Below are 21,474 nucleotides of genomic sequence, written 5' to 3'. Positions count from 1 at the left end.
CTATCCTGGTATCTGATGATTGATGGGTGACCAAGGCAATCCTAACTTTTCAAAGTCCCACTGCAGTCACAGAAATCAGGCTTATAAGCCTGACGTGCTGAGGAAGTGGGCACCTGAACAACCATGACATACCACGGCCTTCATAGAGGAAGGTCTCACCTTACAGCAAAACCTGCTGGAGGACAACCATCAAAACACAAACTCAGGCTCGTCTTTGTCCTCACTCTCTTCCGTCCAAAAATCTTTAAGTTACTTTTGAGACTTTCCACATGTGGGGAACAATAATTAAAATTCAAGGGATGGCTGAGGAGACAGAAGAGGCAACCGAGAGCTTCACATTCAGGAAAAATTGACCAGCTTTAAATAAAAACCAAGAAAAGTTATCTGCAGGTAGTAAGCTCATGATAAAACCTGCAGATATCATCATTTTATCAGGTCAAAAGGATGATCAATATTTAACCTTTGTTAGCAATAACCAGATCTCACTTCAGCAGGAAAGGTGCTGAGGATTTCAGCACCAGCTTTGCAAGCTGCTGAGACTGCGCTGAGCAAATGATGCCTTGTTTTTACCACACATAAAGGTGAACAAAGACTCTCTTTGCATTGAGCTACTTTGGCTCTAAATGCTTATTACTGATTTCATGCATAGCAAAGGTGAGCCATGCCGTATACTGTAAAATACGTAAAATCTTGTAAACTGTCACTTTCTTGACAGTGTTGCCACAGTCGTTCCCAACTACCTCCAGGTGATGTGAAAACATATGCTTGAACTATCTCTGCTGGGACTTACTAAACAAACAGTATGTTCTGTAGATACCATAATTAGGTATGATGTCAGTATTATAAAAGCACAGGAATTATGCCCCCATTTGTTCTGCTAATTTCCTCAGCACTACAAACGTGAATCCTCACAGGCTACCATGAAACTGGTAGTTCACAGTTCAGAAGTCTCCTCTCTTCTGATGGGTAAAAATACTTTTGTAAAACTAACAAAGCCAGCAGGTTCCTCTGACTGTCTCTATCTATCTACATATTTAATTTAAAGGCTTCACGGCACTTTGGATCAGGCCATAAATAAGGAGCTCTCATACCTCTATGTAGTATGGACCACTTCATAGAGTTAAGCAGCATTCATTATCTTTATACCGTCTCCTCCCTTGAGAATAGAATAATAGCAGATGCCAACACAGAAAAAAACCCAATATTAGGAAGCATGTATTTTTAGCAACTTTAATTATATTCTAGCAGCAGGAAAGAAAGAGATGCAGAACCATACAACCAGGCAATTCTCCACAGAAGACAGACGCAGCTCTGGAGCTCCGCAGCAGAATGATTTCACTTGCAAGTGATTTCAAGTCAGGGAATTACTGAGAAGGCTGTTTCTTTGCTGCTGCACTAGTTATTCTCTGCAGTTGCTCTACAGAATCTCAGCAACCGGGCTAAATCACAGAAGCAGACTCAATCCTTGTGATCTCTCAGAAACATATGTATATGTATGTACACACACTCCAGAAAGAAATGGTTTGGCCTGAACTACGATCACAGTAATAACCATACTTTTTAGGTTTGGGGTTTTTTTTGGTTGGTTGCTTGGTTCTTTTTTTTAATGGCACCATATTTCTAGGTTTCCCCCCAGCTGGGGACTGATTAAGAGCAGCCCACTGTACTTTAGTGCACAGGCAAAATCAGTTTTACCTCTGAAATCCACTTGTTGAAAAGATGCAGACCTGAATGCCAGTCTAGATTGTGCGATATTTTTAATATGCATCCTAGGCAACTGATATTCCAGCCACATAACGGTCAAAGTAACACTGGGAGAGCTAGAGAAACGGGGTTTTGAAATGATTCAGCTGATGAACTCAAGTAACTTCTTTCAATACGCTAACAAAGCGGTTTTTCTGGGCAGTTTGCTGAAGGAAAGATACAGGACAAAACATTCAAATCACCACTACTACTGATTACATGCAATCATTTTTTCATTATACCTATTACTTTCGCTGTATGCAAGGCATGGTGTATAACTTAGATTTCATTTAAGATGCAAGTGAAAGAAGAGCTTCATCCCATTCATAAATGACAGATTTTCCTGCTGCAAAGCCTGTACCTCTCACCAGCAGCACAAATAACCGCATGACTGGATAGCAGCTCAGCGTAGGAAATATTTACATCACAAAAGTAAATGTTTAGTTTGGCGGTTTAGTGCCATATTCGTTTAGGGGGAAATAAAGCCTCCTATGTTGACTATGAAGGGACACGTTTCTGGAGCTGCTGGAGGGCACCTGTGGAGCCCACACAGCCACCTGCATCCCCAGCCCAGCCCAGCCCAGCCCAGCCCACAGCAGCTCCCACCCAGGCGCTGCTATCTGTTTTTTTAAGATACTACAAATTCCAAACCTGTAATAGGAAATTACCACGGCATAGCAAGCAACAGAGCATCCCGTGCATGTTGTCTTTTCAGGGTGGGCGTTATCAGTGTAGACAAAAGTACACCTACACTAGAGACTTCGTATTGTAGAAATAAATCAGTGGTGAAAGAAACCTTCACTCAGAACAACGTCACTTTATAGAACAGCATTTAAACGCATGAGTTTTACAACCCCTATTAAAATAAGCGTTAATAAAACCCACACAGCAAAGCATAAGAATATATACACTCTTGCGGATGTATCTATCACAGCTTTGAGAAGAAGGATCAGGAAATACCCCCCAGGGGCGCAGTCCACTTCCACAGGACCCCCACGAAGGAGGGGATGCAGGAGGCGCTTGCTGCAGCGCAGCTTTGGTGTCTCTCTCCCTCCCTCCCAGGTGCCGCCGTGTGCCCAGTCCCAAGCGCTTCAATGGTCTTTGCAATTTGGGTTATCCTCAGCAGAAGCACCCACAAAGAGTCCTCAGGGACAGTATTTCAGGCGACACGTGAAGAACTGCCAGCCTGGCCAGCAACAACCCAGGCAGAGGTCTCTGGCACGATGGGTCTGAACGTTTTACAGTGCCACCAGCACGTCCTTGCGCACTTCAGCCCTACAGGACTGAGCTTTGACAAATTCTTTAATAATCCATGAGGATTATAATGATGACTGTAAATTCTTAACAAATGAAGCCGTGCTCACTCAAGTATACTTTTTGTCCAAAACTCTGCCAGGAACACATGCTCTGCTGTATTCAATGGGATACCCTCTGCCCACTGCTGCTGAGGCCAGTTCAAGTACCAGCTCTTACAAAGATTATTTAATTAAAAAAAATAAAATTAGTATTTATTTTAACAGTACTTACTTTACACTAACAAAATTATTTTATTACTTTCTTATATGCTAACAAAATTATTTTATGTTAATACTTATTTTATGCTAACAAAATCATGTACAGTATTAACTGTTCGAGTCATCGTTTGAAGGCTTGTGTAATAAATATTTAAAGTATTTTAGTTCTGAGAAATAATTGCAATAGCTCATGTTACAGTGTGACAGTCAAAAAAAAACCAACTTTAGTTTCACTTACTGTATTTGCAGAACAAATATAAGCCTGAATTACGGCTCAGGGAATGGAATATTTAGATTGTACAACCTAAATATATCTCCCAGGGAAAAACAATTAATTATCTTTGTTACTGCCACTACTGCTGAGAACAGCTGCAATTCCTGGCTTGCCAAGTTCACGTCACTGAGGGTTATTCCTATTAATATCAATTAAGATCTAAACTGTTTGAGCCTCTTCAATAATGATGCTCAAGTAGATTTAAAGTGCCATTTCACAGAAAGCACACCTGTAGCAGAACGGTGCCACCTACTCTTTCTTTATCTAAAAAATAAGGATTAAAGAAACACTGATATGGCAGAACACTGAATTGTGGTTCAAGCACCGGTAACTAAGGCACTTTAATTCCTAAGACAGCTCCAAAGACCTGTGTGTTTACTTCCACTTAAGATGCGTGGCAAAAACCTTGTTCCTCAATTGGACTGGAGATACTATTACACCATCGCTGACGGACTGCGATCGACTCAGCCTGCGAAGTTGTGTCAAACTGGCATCACGTTGTGTGACTTCAGTGCTGAGCGCACTTACAGACCACCACGGCTAGAAGGAACTCCTCCCTTGCCACCTCAGCCTGGCCTTTCATCTACCCAAACTATGAGATCAGCAGAGAAATTAGTCTTCTCACCTTAAGAGAAGTCCCTGCTTTGCCTCACACAGCTTTTGACTTTTGTTCTGGTGACTATCTTAAGTTATTCAAATACATTTCTCATCTACAACACAAGAAAAATCATCACCTTGCAATGAGTTTCTTTAAACTGCAATCAAACAGCATCAGATACAAGAAGACTGACACAGACTGAGTAAAGTCTACCTAAACCGAGGCCTAGGAATTTATCATTTAATAATTCTTCAACCTTTACCTTCTACTTGACTGGTAACAATACAGGACTTTTTTTCCCCACCCGATCCTCCTCTACATTTCATGGACACATTTTTAAACAACCTTTTCTTAGATCCATTTTCTGCAGCGGCATTAAAGAAAAAAAAAACACAGCAAAGGTTTCAAAGATATTTCCAGAGACCACATTGTGAAACTAAAGTAATTTATGATGGGTTAGGAGGAAAGATGAGGTAAGATCCAGCAACACACACAGGATGTTTTGAAAGCTACTTCGTGCATCTGCACAAAGAAACTGGTTTGTTGGTTTTTTTTTTTTTTTTTTTTCCCTGTTATTTGCTACCTAGTAATGATCATGATCATAAACATAAAGAAAGTTTAAGCAACAACAAGTGTTCAAATCCTGGAAGATAAAGATTTTAAAGGCAATTTGACAATAAAAATAAACCATATGTCTCATTTTGAAGAAAATCATATGTTATCACCAAGGACAAAAACAGTATTCACGGTAGAAGACATGAATATTGAAATATTTCTATCTTCCATACTGAAGAAGAGTGAAGGTGATAAATGCAGCTGAATACACAGGGGAAGACTTTTTTTTTTTTTAAATTCACACCACCTCTATGAAGATAGTTCAATGATCCCTTAAGACATGCTTTAAAATGACTGGATAGTCGAAAATATTTTGGAAACCTGCCTTGTAAGGAAATGGCAAGAAGATTTGTTGATTAAAACTCTCACAATTTTGAAGTCCAAGATGAAAATCAGAATAAAAATAAGATAAAAGTGCCCTAGCTGCACAGTATTTTGTTCATCGCTTTGCTAAATGGACTGAGGACTTCTTTTACCATTATTATTAGAATCTGACAGAGAAGATGGCAAGTCAAATAAGAGTAGTCATGACTTTCCAAAAATCTCCAGCTGGGAACTCTAAGGTGGTTTAAGCAGTCATCTGCCTCCTGAGGACATGCCAGGTCAGCTGTATCTCCTGGCTCGAGTAGCTAACGATTCAAGGCTCTGCGAGATCTCTGCACACCCTTCCCGTCATCCCCACGGACTGAGGCATCAACATGCAAACTATCCACGTTACGCTTCACAAAAGAAATAATTTTTAAACCATCTTGGCCACTGGCTCACATTTGCCGGTCGGATCACTTTTTATCTTTCCATCTCCTGCCGTGCTGATGGAGATCCACGTCAGAACAACATTTTACCCCGGCCCAGACCTCGGGCAGCACTTTCCCTCGCTTTTGTTCAATCAGAAATATCACACTGTGAACCCATTTTAGCTAAAAGGGGCACGACACAATGCAGTCTGAGGAGCGAGGAGGTAGAGCTGGGCCCATAGTTTCCTTCTTTTGGCAGACGTGTGACCGGTTCAGCCTCCCATGGAGATTAATCCGCCATTCCAAATGAATTTTACCTTCTGCAGCAGAAAAACTTATGTATTTATGAGCACCAGGGAGGAAAAGTAAAATCGGGTCTTTAAGGCTTTTATTGGACACTTGCATGGGAACAGCTTTTCATGGTTTTACTTCCCTACTGTGCCTGACCTCAGCGAGGACAACAAAGACATTGTTTGGTCCTCGTGGTTTTCTGCGTTGGCCCAAACATGTCACTGGACATCATCTCCCTTCTCATTTCTACCAAGTGACATAACTTAATGTTGCTCGAGAAAAGACGCCGGGAGGAAAGAAGTCTCTTTCATTTGAAGAGGGAAAAGGCCAACAGTACCGTGGGACTGTTGTTAAGGAAGCAAAAATGAGATGAAATTATGTTGGAGATAAGACAGACAAGAAAGAGATAATAAAGCGACAATTAAAAAATACTTTAAAATACCAGGATGAAGGCAAAACAAAGAGTAGCCCAAGGAGTTACTACCTTGTGTGAAACTTTTGATATATTAGAAGCTGGACCTCTGCACATCCAAAATCCATAGAGGAACCAGGTGAGTCAGAAGGAACATTTTATCAGCGCTACAATAACTTTGCATCAAGCAGATAGAGAAAATAACCTTTGGAACTGGAGTCCTATTATTCATCATGCAAAACCAAATGCAGTTTCGCTCCCGCTTCACTCAATGCTGCTTCTAATACAGTGGTTTAGACTCACTTTACTGGCTTACAAGTTCATTTTTATTCTGATCAGATTCACTGACAGACATCATCGTGCTTCCTCATCTTGTCAAAGGAACACAGGACCAAGACAATCTCAAGGCTGACGTTTCGGTACATAATAGTACATTTATTCAAAAGCAAACACTGTATTTAAAAAATACCCCAACTAAAATCCTGTGGCAGGTAAAAACCCTTCTAAGTTTTTCTAATCATGATTTGGTCAAACACTACCAACATAAAAGAGACCATTTCATGAAAAATTCCTATTTTCCCCCCAGCCCTGAAGATAACTGCTTTAAGCGCTGCATAAATTAAAATTCAGCAACATTGAACTTAACCTAGATAGTTACTTTACATAACTTAGAAGTGATGAATAACAGAAATCTGCAGAACTACACAGATTATAGGAAAGTCATTTTACAAGTGTTCTAAAAGTAACGACCTCTGAATAAACTCAAGTTACATTTCTTTTTTGCCTTACCGGACACAAGCTAACATTTCCCACTTTCTACATTTTCTATTATTTTTCAAACAGTTCACGAGAAAGTCTGTTATCATTTTTCATAAATTTTGGTCAGGGATTTCTTCCTCTAGGGATGCAATTATATCATTAACCCAGACAGACATGCCTTCCCTGAGTTTTCCGGTGTGCTTTCCACAGAATAAGAGCACTAAGCGCTACTTCTACTTGCAGCAATGCTACATTGGTATCATACAACTATATTTGTATATACAAAACTCATTCATGCACAACACAAAGTATAACTTTTTCCTTCAGTATTAGTACATCCGCATAAATAATTAAGAATTCCAGCCTGCAGAAATACAATCTAGGGAATAAAGATCACTAAGAGAAGAGATCAAGTGAAATTTATTTATTTAGCAGAACGAAACAAAGGCTGAAGGGACTATCTTCACCATCTACGGTGTTTATACAGGTGTCCTTGTGCATTAGTATCTAGATTGGGCAAGATTTAATATTAAGGCTAGAAAAGCTAGACTTTTGAGAGAGGTTCCCTCATGACCAATAAAGGCATAAAATTTAAAAAAAAAAAGTTACAGTGGAGCTTAAAGAGAGTTATGAATCAGAGACAGAGCTTTCATATATAATCTATTCCCAATGTTCTTGACCTATAAAGCACAGTCAGTATGACCAAAATTTTGCATAGTCCATTCTAATGAACATGCTTATACTTTCATTTAATGTGTTTACTCAGAGCTAGCATCAATAGCATTTTTTTACTGCGTTACAAAGACCAGAAGCCGGCATCAGCCAACTTGCAGTTAAAAACAGCAGCCAAAAGCAAAGCATAACGTTGCTGTGCCGTACCCCTTTAAAAACCTCTGTCCTCCACTTAATTGCAATGACCCTAAAATAATATCCATTTCCTGGAACATACAAAGTATTCTTTTTTGACGAGGACAGAATATATTTGTTTCCCAAATTAGGTGGAACCCTACAGATGTTGGCATTAAGCGTACTGATGGGAATCATGATCATCTGTCAGAAAAACGTATAAATCCTTTGGGCTCTATAACAAGTTGACGGCATTCCTGCGAAATATTAACTAGGCACAATGCAGACATTGACATTTAACTCTGTATTTCCACTGGATTTTTTTCCCCGACTCATCATTGCTCTCTCCAGTCTTCTCAGGCTCCATATTTTACAGAAATGGCCATATGTTTAGATTTGTATTTGATGACATAATTGCAAAACTGCAGCGAGCAAGCAGCTAGAGCTCTGCATGTCAGCTGCGTTGTGGCCGCAGAGCTGAAGAAACCTTCTGCAGTGCAGCGAAAGCCACGCTAGCAACTTCCAAACCTTAGCGATGAAATGGGTATTTATATTGTCAGCTATGGCAAAAGCACGAACCCAGGCAGCCCTTAATATAAACTAGGTCCCTCTGTTACTTTTACAAAAGTAACAAGAGGAAATGGTAAATTTTAATCTAAGTTTCTGGTTTCTGTGGAGAAGAGTTGGCCTTTCTGTAGATCTATCATAGTTTACCATACAGCAGCATGGTAAGACAGAAAGTTCATGAATGTTTTATGAAGCTGTAGGTGGTAGGAAACTGCTTCTTGCTCAAAAGAGTAAAATTAAGAGCTGGAATCTTTTTCTCATCAAGAATTCCTTCATGAACCCAAGGGCCCTCCTCTTCATTAAAAGTCTCAGTAGAAGTGGTACGTTTTCCACATCCATGCAAGGTGTTTCACTTTTGGACAAACAGGCTTTTTTCTGATTAAGTCTATTTGGTTGAAAAAACTTCCAACCAGCAACTTCTGAAACACTCAAAAGAGAACATGCTCAAGGTACAGCAGCATGAGGTGGGCAATGGGGGATTTAACAATAACTGCAGGTATTTGGCCTGCTGTCTCAAGTGCAACTCATTAGATCCTCTCTTCAGAAGAGCTCCTGATGATAATAAGCCATCAGATGCAGGACAATATTTCACTCTTGAATCACCACACAGCTTTTCAAGGCTTTCCGCTCTTGACAGTCTTAGCCGAGGATGTCAATGTGGTATTTTCGAGGCACTGAAGACGCCCTGAGCACTTTTGCTCTCTTCAGGTTGATCTCCAAACTACGAAAGCAGAAGTAAGTAACTGAAAGCTTCTACTGCAGCTGCACATTGCCTCCCACTGACTTCAAGGCTTCATCCCCTCACCTGTATAGCAGCACAGTTTAGATCTGCCCTGTGCTGCACTGGTAAAATCCTGGCCTGAAAGAAGAAGAATCCCACTGAACTGAGCAGTGCATGACTCCACATAAAAAGGAAGAGAAGTGCCTGTATAAATTTGTAGTATTTACTTGGACACAACTCCCACCTGAGCGACTCTTTTGTCAGCATAAGATCCACAGCACTGCCTGGGTACCAAACCTTCTTTGTAAGGGCCAGTCACACACGTATAAGCCACCTAAGGAGTAAACTTTGTACAGGCAATAAAAAAAAAAATAAACAGAGAAGGTCAGAGAAGCAAATGGAAACTATTCCCTCACAACAGACAGTGCTGTGGCCATGGAAATGCTTTCCAAAGTCTGGACAATGGCATCAGGTGGGTCTGTAGGCACAGCATGTCGTCCTGCCCGCCCCTCGGAGCCGGGGACCCTCCAGCATCTCCACGCTCTGCTGGAGTACGGGCTTGCTCATCGGTTTCCCCATACAGGAGATCGCTCCACGTGGTACTTGGAGCACCTGCAAACTTTTGCTTGAATTGCTTCGCTTTTTCTGTAGTTTTATTTTTAAAAACTGTTAATAGGCTTTAAGATTACAACTGAAACAAAAGTAAGCATTTCACTTCACTAGGTTTTTTTTTTTTTAAAGTTTCTTTACACACTAAACTAGGAAACGCCTGATTTTCTTCAAATGCTACAGAAAGCAGAACTTCAACATCTTTCATGGAACAAAACTTCTGTCCTCTGCATTCTTCTAATCAGAATATTAAAGTAATTAAAACTCATCCAATGCAGCTAATTATCATTTGAACAGAAGCAGAGCCAAGATTCAATAAGGGAAGTGCTATTAAAAAAAAAAACCAAACACACAATCAGCAAAATCTTGTACTCTCTAGAAAAACATAATTGGTCTAACTTGACATAGATGTACATTAAGTTCTTGGATGCAAAAAGCAAAGCTTGATTACAGCGGTAGAGAAAGCTACCATGATTATCCTAATTAAAAATTTGCCAAGTTATTTATAGTATAATACAAGGAAATGACATTCATTATCCTATAAACTATTCAACAAACCATTAAGCACCGTAATAAAATCAATTGGCAAAAAGAGGTGCAATTATATTTATACTCGTGTAAACTCCTTAGTGAACTACAACCAAAGCATCACCCAGTCCCAGTATTCTTTATACAAGCAGCGCAGAGGTGTTTGAGAGATTCAGAAACATAGAAGTATCTCTTAATTAGCATGCTACCAGTTGTTTCATCTGTTAACTTCCAATTCAGTAGCCAACCGCCAATTACACGTCAGGTTTGCAGAGCACTGAGTTCAGAAGAAAAAGAAATTTGAAAAAGCAGTTACCACCCCACAAAACATAAATAAAAGTCTAAAACTATTTTACCACCTTTTAAAATGTGTTGATTTATTCTTAATTAACTGATGAAGCAGCATTCTGAAGTCTTTCTATCACTACACACACGATTAACTCATAAGCAATCAAGGAAATTAGAGGAAAATTAGAAACAGGATTGTCACAAAGTGTTGATCATCAACACCTGCAATACACATCTGCTGGAATTCAACTTGCATTATGAAACAACTGGACCAGCCTACTTTTTTAATTTATTTTAAGCACAACATTGTCCACAATCTGGACTGTTTTAAGTTAAGAGAAAATAATTGCTCTATAGGTCAACCTTTCTGATTCATGGTAACAGTAAGAACCAATTTAGATGAACTGAAATACATTTCGCAAAGGTAGAAGTGAATACGCCACAATTTGTCAACACCTTTTCAGTGCCAATTCTGTTTAAGCCCATTTAGAAAGGCATTATGCTACTATCCTATCAGTTCTACTGCCCTATCAATTTCTCAAGCTAGAAAAGTTCATCACCCTTATTTCTATCAGCATGTCCTACATCAGCTCCCAAACCCAGCCCGGCACTGACCTTTGGCTACACTTGTGGAGAGCTGCTACAGCCAGGGTTTGCTTTCACATCACCTAAGCTGGAGAGGAACCTCTCATTGATTCGTTTGGCATAAAGTGCAATAAAATAATTTTTTTTTTCAAGCTCAAAGATTGGTTAAGCACCTGCAACAACAAAATGAAGTTCTGTGGGTTTGCCAACATATATATTTTTTTGGAGAAGCAATTAATGTCTTTGAGGTAGGGTGTCAGTGCAAGGGGAACTCCGTGCTTTGATCTCGTTAGTGAGAATGAATCACGACTGGAATCCACCAGGGTAAATAAAACCAGGAGCCTAAGCTCACATCCAACCCTTCTACTGCAGCAAACCAGGAGACTAACTAGGACTTCCTCACAATAACATATGTTATTCTGCAGATTCATCCTTTCACCTCTTAAAATGACAAATAAAATGCAATCATAGTCTACTTATAAGTAATAAAATATAGCTATCTTTTCCTCCTTTGTTCCAAGAGATCTTTCACAACTTCCACTTCCAAGAGCAAGTATAGGAAATGTTTGTACCACACCTTGCACCTGCTTAGCCCTCTGAGTAAGAGATGCAAATTAACTGCACATATTATTAAAACCCCCAACCCAAGAGTTTAAGTTCAATTTACAAAATCCATCAGTTACACAAATAAATCTAATACCCTTTATTGAGGCTATAAGGCACCCACAAATCCTGGCTCTCCACACCTTCTGCTGTGTCCTTCTGCATGTACCACGCACCGTAGGAGCCGCCAGCATTTGCTGGCAGCAAGGCCCTTCAATGCAGGGCTAAGCAGAAAGACGACTGGAAATCTGTACTTGAAGCTCACAGAAACAGCTGTTTTCTCTCTGGTAATGTAGAAACGAAGTTTCACATCACTCGCTCTCTCACGAGAAATATGAGCAATGAAAAAAATCCAGTTCATCCCTCTTGCTTTCGGTCTCCAGCTGAGAAAAGGGACATCTGTTTGGCCTGAACACCCCCTGCCAGCTGACAACCTTAAAAACACTCAGAGGAGCAAACACCAAACAGAAAATTTTGATGTTTTCTTTCTTTGTTACTAATATTTCTTCCCTTACAATAAGGTCTTTTTTTTTTTTTTTTTTTTTTTTAATTCCCAGTGTATGTTGAAGAGTCAACATGAAGAATTTGTACCCATATTAGAGGGGAAAAAAATTCCAAAACGTAAGAGTAACACATCTTCCCACTTAGTGGTGAAGTCCTTCAGGTTTACAGCATAAGCAATGATGCATATACATGCTAGCACAACAAGAATTAGAAGGGGAACCATTCAGTATAAGGAACGGAGGCACCAGAAGAAGGGTTATGAGTGAAACCAGTAGATAGCATCAAACCCACCTGAAACCCCCTCAGTAAAGTACCTGGTACCCAGCTCCAACAGCAGTTCCCCCTGCCTCAGTGCCCTGGAAGAGGACTCAGGCACAGGGACCCAGCTATATATCTGTTTTTCTTTCACAGAAGTTACAGCTTTTCCACTAGGAATTCCGAGCAAGTTCTTACATTTTTTGCATGTGCATACATTCATATTACAGCTGAGGGCAGGTGATAGAACAGTTCAGTTGGAAGGGACCTACGCTGATCATCTAGCCCAACTGCAGCATAACATAGCCATGACCAGCTGGCCTTAAATCTCCATAACGCACAGCCAGTGATGGACTCAAAGGAGCAGGATTTGGCCCTCCAGAGTGAATCAGTGAGGCTTCGTCTGTCTCGCCATGCATGTTCCTGCGTGTATTTCAGCTTCGTGTCATCTCACACGCTGACAGCGCTATTAATCTCCGCTGGAGAAATGCAAGGCATTAGCTTCTTCCTTAAGCCTTCTGGAAATTTTGAGTGGTGCCATATCAGAAAGAAGAGGAGAGAAGTTCAACCTCACTCGCTCTTCCTCCCACCACCTTCAAACTTACACGTTTAACAACCACAGTGAATTTAACGCCTTTATTGGACTGCACTAGTACTGGCAGAGATACTATGCAGAGCAATGTGGGAAAATACCAAAGAGACAAGCTCAAACAAACAGAAACAGAATTAAATCTGTTTATTATCCTGCTTTTACCAATTTACCCAGAGTTAGACAGCCTGGGACTTGCAGAACCATTTGACCAGTCCCTCGGCTGTGAAGGCAGCCAGGCTGTCGGGGTCAGCAGCGCCCAGCAGCGATGGATGCTGCTGACACAAAGCTGGGAGCTGCTGAGCGAAGAGGCTGGATTGGGAGAACAGAGCTATAAAAAGCTAGATTGCCTTTTTAAAGGGCCAACTTAATTTTTAATAATACAGGAAAATTTAAGGACCCATATGCAAGGAAACAAGTCCTCCATCTAAGGAAACTAAACCACTTCTCTTGTTTAAGTAAAATGCTAGAGTGGTAGCAAACATTTTTAGTTCCAAGAAACGTTGATGGTGTTTTGCTTCGTATCATTGAGAGAAAAGATGAAGGGGAGGATGAAGAGGAGGAATGTGGTATGTGATAAATTCAGTGTGAGAACACATTCAGAGTGAAAAACCTCACTTTCCTCCAAATTCAACTTTCACAATCCAGCAGACACCCGCTATTTTTGCCCCACACAAACTTCACGTCTTGTTTTTAAACAGCTGATGACCTGCTTGCAATTGCAGCTATTTGTCATGAGCCACCAAAGGGATCATGTAATGTTTTCTCAAACTAGACTCAAGAAAGAACTTTTATGAACTCTAAAAGCAGGATTAAGCCCCCTCAGTACTGCTAGCACACATTCCTCCCGTTTGCCAAACCCAAGCCTGACCCCCCCTTTTTAATTATTCCAGCACACAAGGACAAAGCCAGGCAAAAATCACATTTCCCTCTCTCTTTTATACTCCTACCAGTGGGGCTATTTCCCTTTATATATATTCCGTGTTTGCTGAATATTATTTCCCTTTTGTTCTTCCTCTTTTTAGATTATTTCAATTTTTATTGAAATAGAAGCTAAGGATGAACAGCTTTTTTTTTTTTTTCTCTTCCCAAAAGAAGCCACCTCTTGTTAGACATCTTTATGAAGTAACCACATTTTTCTGAAGGCTTGGTTTGGTAATGGGAACAGCTAGAGGATGTTCTTCAAAAATGTAGACCCCAAATTACCTGCTGCTGTCTCTAAGCCTTCTGAAGCGATAAAGAAAATGAAGACAGGGAAAACATTTGATCTTTCATGCTATCTCCTGGTAGAAATTCCATCCTATCTTTTAAACCCATTTAAGGCAACTCCTGGAAGTAAAAGCATATACACAGGTGAAAGTAATTGTATGATACTGCAGAAGATCTGGCTTTGAAGAAAATTGGAATTTTTCAATGTATAAATAGTACATGTGATGCACTTTGCCTGGTTTTAAAGTTCTGCAAAACTTGTGCGTGTGTAGTGAGGCCCAAGGTCACAGAAAAAGTTTATTTAGTTGTTGATATATGGAACATTTCAAGGCTGAACTAGTCAATGGCATTTTGCCACCAACTTCAAAGGGGTTGGGATCTTCCCCGTAGCAACATTACACACAAAAGAACCACAGAGTTGTTACTTTTATAAACCTTTCATAAGATTCGCATAAAAAAAAAAAAAAGCAAAGAGCTTTGCTCAGGATGACATTAACACTTGCCAGCTTTCAGTGCAAGAAGAGCAGCGTCCTGTTTCCAGTGGGTTTATTTGTCAAGCTGCACTGGAACAGAACGTGCCTGAGAAAACCACGGTGAACAGAGCAAATGGATCTGCCCCTCACCATGGCTGCACCATGAGCTCCTCACACCACCACTGCCTTCATTAACAGGACGGCACTTTACGATTACAGCTAGGTGAAAAAGCAAGCTGACTTTATTTCATTTCAGTAGGTTTACAAAACTACGTTAAAAAAAGGGAGATGAAAAGTAAATGCCTTGTGCTTTCCGAACTAAGATACAGGATTAACAGTATTTGAAGGTTAGAGAAAGCAGTCACCCAAAGATGGGGGGAAAAAAACCCAACAAAACAAAAACAATGGAAAAAGAGATCAGGCCACCCAGACTATTTATTACAAGTTTCATGAAACCAAGGATGTGAGCAGGGCACACGCACTCTTGTTCAGTTGAGTGTATTAGATTCGTGCTGCCAGCACTGCTACCACTCTTGTAGGGAACCAAAAGCATGCTGAACCAGCAACAGTGCCGTGCCCGGAGCCAGAAGATGCTGCATTACATAGTCTCACTCCCTGCTAGTGATACCAGGGATGCCACAAAAAGGGTCCAGAGCAGCGGAGACAGAACTCCCCAGCTGAACGAGCAGGTCTCTGCTCAGGGCTACCTGAACAACCCCAACACTGGTGCTCCAAAGGCTGCACACTGTAGAAAGGCTGACTGAGCCTTCAAGTTAACGAAAAATGCTACCCACGTGGGCTTGAAACCTTGCTCCTTCTGATTTAATACACTGGTATGTGCCTCCATCCACACACAAGAGTTGCAGACTGAAGCCTTCTCCTCGAGGATGGCATCAACATCCATTGGGAGAAATAACAAAAAAATGCCTTACCGTTTTGCTTTCAAACCATGCTGGAGGGCCATTTCTATAGTAGTCAAGTGGTTAGAGTGTCTACGTCAAAGCAGCTCATGTACACCACAAACTCCTCAGCTAGGGAAGACCACCCAGAATTTCCACCTCCCAGAGGAGAACCCAGGGCTTTTGACTATGGACTCTGCAATCTATTAGATTGGTGCAACGATCTTGAGAACATCTTCCTCTGAAACCACGTCACCACACAGCTGGTAGCACAAGCTGCCCCCGCCTAGAAGTGCTCAAGGCCAGGTTGGAGAGGGCTGTGAGCAACCTGGTCTAGTGGAAGGTGTCCCTGCTCATGGCAAAGGGGTTGGAACTGGGTGATCTTTGAGGTCCCCTCCAACCCAAACCGTTCTATGATTTTATGAGAGAAAGCATGCGAAACAAGGAGCCCATCAGACCCTGTGTCAGGTCTGGAGTCCAGCCTCTGCTTGTAGGACAGCTCAGACAGTTCCACATTGAATAATTACTGAACAACAATAAAAACAACCCAACAATTACCTTCAAAAGTCTAACTTGTTTTCTGGTTACACCTCTTTGTCATCCTTCCAAGAGGATACTCAAACCTCCCTGAGAAAAATTAATGGAAAAGTTTAATAAACCTGTGAAATCTATCTTGAGGAACCAACAAGAATTAATTGCCAAAGAAAATAATCTTCTGTTAAAGATGGAATGGAGTAAACCACTTGGGCATGGCATTTTTGGATTTCTTTTGCAAAGAGAGGTACTTGATTCGTCCTTTCAGACATTAAAATGAGTAAAACACTAGCAATACCTAATGGTAATGAAATAAAACTCAGCAAATACAGCACACATGCTTACTTTTCTGGGATTTTTTAGATCTTTCACTCATGACAGTTCTTGTAAAGAAAACTTAAGTTGAAAATACCAACAAGTTACCTAGGCTTAAAAATAGCTGGTGGTTGATCACCACCAAGTCCACGATGCTATGAAGTTATTCTGCTCCTTACTAAAAGTCACTTTCCTTTCCAAATTTTGGAAGTAAATTATCCCCCACGCATTACGGCAGCACGCTGCTAACCCGTCACCTACAGCTTACGATTACGGTGAACCACACGCAACAGGTAACCCTTCAGAACAAGGTCCAGGTTATGCAGCAGCACCAGGACTGCTGCAACCAGCAAACGGAAACACGTTCCCTCACACTACGTTATATTCCCCAAGGACTAGACGACGAAAAGATGCTGGCAGCTGCCGAAAGGAGAAAAGCTCAGTGAATTATACAAGCTGCATTAAAGCAGTTTTCACATTAGCTCCGCAAGCAAGGGACAAAGGTTTTGAGGTGGGAAACAGAACAGCGTTATCATCAAGTGCAATATGCAGGGAGGTCCAGATTACTGCCCATTGCCAGCCTCCTGTTACATTAACTCTGCAGCTGAAGTCTCAGTACTCTGCATGCAAAACCTTCATATTTCTCACTTGCAAATAGGCTCTTACCAGGCTCAAATGTGAGCTACGTGCAAGGAAAAAACAACTCCAAGAGAAGCAGATATGAAAGAAAATCTATTAGATTGGTCCAACGATCTTGAGAACATTTTGTCCATTCAGTTTGGTTTTTTAGGACATATTTTACTTGGCCTTTTCATAACTGTCTTTTAGAAAATAAATAAAACCCGTGGTTTTAGCAGTTTAGCTATGTGGTAACGACTGGTAGGAAATCTAGTTAAAGTTTTCTAACGTAACAGAATTGCACATGCATCATGTCGTCATCTTGTTTCTAAATGCCACTGGATATAGGCCAGATAGTCAGGATTCTAATTAACAGCTAATTAGAGACATGGGCCTTCTCTTGGAGACTCCCAATAATCTCTAGATATCTCCAAGGTGGTTATCTCATCCTTTGCAACAACTGTTTTGCACAAATGAGAGTGATGTTTTTTCACCTCTAATGCTCCACCTTGGCTTTCTTGGGCATATCCCTTGCATTGATTGCAACAGATCAGTAAGGTCAGAAGTGGCCTAAAAATCAATTTACTGCAAATTAAAGTACATCAAAAAAGTTCAGGTTTTTCCCTAAAATTTAATATTTATGCCTCCATTTACTACAAACTAGGTTGTGAAAGTTTGATAAACTTCTGTTTTTCAAATAAATAAGGATATGACTACATTTGAAGAATGTTTCTTTGACAACAGTGCACAAAACTGAAATATCTTGGAAGTTTTCAGGTATATTAGTGAAGGAATTACCCTTTACATCCTTTTTAAAAAAAAAAAAACAACTCAATCAGTTGAATTTCTTTAAAAGGAAGGAAGTGCTTGACACAAACTCACCTTCTCCCTTGAGCAAACATATTTTTGATTAGTCCCAGCCGACAAAGCTCAGTGCTGAATAGCACAGGTAGGAAAAGAGAAGAGCAATTTAGATTGTTCTGGGACTCGAGGGAACACTACAACAGCCCAAGACGTAACCCTGGGATTTTAAATTGCACAGTAGCACTGCGGCTGCCAGGCAGCCTCAAACACCAGACAGTGGTTCTCAATTCGTATCAAGAAGGGATCCACTGTGTGATGCTGATTAGACTGATAACGTTTTGCTGACATTGCCAGAAACATTTATTTTAATATAATGGAATAAGTAGCTGAGGCAAATTTAAGTTCGACCTTGAAAGAAAAATATTACACAACAGATAGACTTGCTGTGCAGGGATATATATACACACATATACACACACACACACACAGAAGCACAGAGACAGGAAAGCAGTGACCGGTCAAACAAAATACTCAGCCATGGGAGTCAACATGACTCTCCGTTACCCAACGAAATTCAGGATCAGGCCCCATGTATGTTCCAGATTGACTCAATGATGCTACTGCAGCATCTTCTTTGGCTCCCACCTTTCCCTATTCTACAAAATGAAAGGAAATACGAGCAAGATGTTTGCTGGAAATTTGTGTAGTTATTAGCCAGGTGTATGGATGCAGCACACTCTGCCTGAAGCCAAGAAATACGTTATCTTTGCTTTTCAAAGTGGTTGCATCAAGCCTCAGGAAACAGAGAATTGATACAGCCCAGACACACAAATCACTTTCAAGTAGACATTCAATCCCATTTCTCTATCCATTTATATCCAAGAACCTAAATGACTCTCTTCTGCTTTGACCAGGGATGCAGTCTGGCTTGGCAAAAACGCTCTGACACACCTGAACAGCGTTCACAGGTATTTTTCAATGCAACTTGTTCTAAGAGTTATGTATGTTTGATATGGTTTGTTCCAAACAATAAAGAGACAATATTTTTTTTTCCCTAAAGAGCCTTATCAATACACGAGGAAACTTCAGAGCCAGTTCCATGTCACACAAAACTCGCTGTGCTCTCACAGCCCACTTCAAAGAAAGTATCAAGAAGCGTTTCTGAGGTTGCAAACCTCATCAGCTCTGCAAGGCGTTATAAGCCACTTACAGGGTTAACACCAGCTCTAGTCCAATTTTCCCCTCTGACACCTGGCCAGGGTTTTTTTTTTTCTTTTCCCTTTTGCATACTTAGGTGTCTCCAGTTGCTACAGTGCTGTCTCCTGCCACTGCTTGTGTACGGCACTCAGAAGTTACATATCAACTATGGCTAATAATACACAATTTGACTGTTTCTCTGGTTTGTGCTTAAAGTTGATTGCACAGGTCTTCCATAAAAATAAGCCAACTCCTTATATCCCCACCCCACCTCACATACACACACATTTTCTCGTCCCAGACCCCGAGTGAGCAAACAGCAATTTTCCCCCACCAACAGACCTGAACAAAAAGTTACCTTTTCTGCACACTAAAAATAGTCTTATCCTCCAACTTCAACCTGAGACCTATTTTCAAGAATAATTTATAATGTAGGCAGTATCAGTGCATTAAATTCCCAGCTCTCGCACCCAAGATCACTGGAGCCCCCTGGGTTTTTGGTCCTAGGGCATGAATGCTGGAGACCTACCCCAGAGACCATACCCCCTGCCTTACCTCTCTTATCCTCACAAAAACTGCTGTTCTCTCAGAGTAATCACTGCCTCAAGGCTTCTGTAAAGAAGTGTCCTTTCCCATTTCGCTTCCCAGACCCTTACCAGCCTCCCTCTCACTAAGTGTAAAAAACAACATTCTTTTTCCAAACCCTAAGCTACCCATCATCAAGGTGGCTCTCTCCTTTCACTCCCAAAAACATGTATTTCAATCTAACCATCATTAAGCTTCTAACACTCACCCTGTTCATCCTGCTCAGCTCTGTATTTCTTATTATTAATTCTTCCCACATTAAATCCCAGAAGCTGTTTTCTCTTAGAGCACCACAAAAGCTGCTGCTTTTCTTTTTCCATCCTTGCCTCTGAATCTTTAAAGGGTCCAGGTGTTTTCCACCAAGTCCCACGAGGAGGCAACTGATTCATCACAGCTGACCTGAAGTCCTCCCCGCTTTAGTCACACCTGACCTGAACTTTTACAATCTTAAAACACTTCGAAATCCTGCAGGATGCCGTGTACCTTTATCTATGGTCTTTTAAAAACTGTGTAAGAGAACATAAATACCTCTTGAAATAAATAAAAAATTGAACTAGTTTGTTCTATTGCAATTGTAACTGTTTCTAGATTATGGGCCTGTTAGAAGAAATCACTACTTCTTGCAGTGTTTCACTCAGAACACCCAGTGCCTCCTTGCCTCGCTCCCTCACCCCAGCACCCCAGGCAGGAACAGCCCTTTGGGCTACCTGTCAGGAGAAAGCAGAAATAAACCAGTTGCTGGCATGATCCCAGTACCCATGTGTTTCATAATGGTGTGATCCCAGTACCTACGTGTTTTATAATGCCGGCAGAGGCTTACACCCACTTTGAGCCAGGTACCTCCTTCCAGAAGAACAAGGACCTGGGTAACCTTTAGCCAAAAAATCAGGAGATGGAGGGTGACTGCTGGATCTCAGTTCTAGACTAAGTACTTAAGTAACTTCATAAATCTCACATTAATGTCTAGGCCTTGCAGGGAGGATCCAGTGATGGAGTTCATAAAGTTATAATCACTGTCATCAGATGAAGCTTAGAAGAAAATGATAGATATGTTCAGGCTCATCTGCCAGTGGGGCTATTAAGGAACAAAACAAACAGGACTGGAAATTCTGTTAATATATGGCTTTGAAATAAAATGGATTCTATGTCCACACAACGTTCCTGCAGTATTACCTAACGCACTCCCTTTCTTGCATTGTTTTTCTTCCCCCAAGAAGAACATTTTTAAGTAACATGTCAAAGTTACACATCATCAGGATGGGGTATCGTGGTTCTGAGAATTTAAAAAGCAGTAGGTTGCTAGAAGCCCTGGGTAAAGACTCGCTTTCCAGCATCGTTTTTGACATCACGTTCTCTTACTGCGTATTGATATTTCCAAGAAATTATTTTTACACCACAGTCTGTGGATTCAGAGCGACCCGGGACGGACATCGCAAATTAGCAGGTGGAAACAGTTTTCTTCTTTTTGTGGGTTTTTTTTTTTTTTTTGGTTTTGCACACACGCTAACCCTGTGCCAGCTGCACTCATTCTGTGTGTATCCTGTACAGTTTTCTTGAAATTTCTTTTAACTGATTAAAGATGGATACTAAATTAGCATTTATCTGAAATCTTTACAAGTTTTACACTTATTGAGAAGTTAAACTTTACAACTAAATACAAATATCATAACAGCCTATTTATGCATTACTGCTGCAGCCAAATAGGAATATTTTTTTAAAATATTTTTACGTAAATATATTGCAAAATAATACAACAGAGCAAATCAGACAAAATCACAAATCTGAGTGTCAATATGACCTTCTGG

The sequence above is a fragment of the Leptosomus discolor genome, chromosome 5 (assembly GCF_034619465.1).
Source record: "Leptosomus discolor isolate bLepDis1 chromosome 5, bLepDis1.hap2, whole genome shotgun sequence".
NCBI lineage: Eukaryota > Metazoa > Chordata > Aves > Leptosomiformes > Leptosomidae > Leptosomus > Leptosomus discolor.
This window is presented reverse-complemented; position numbering follows the sequence as displayed.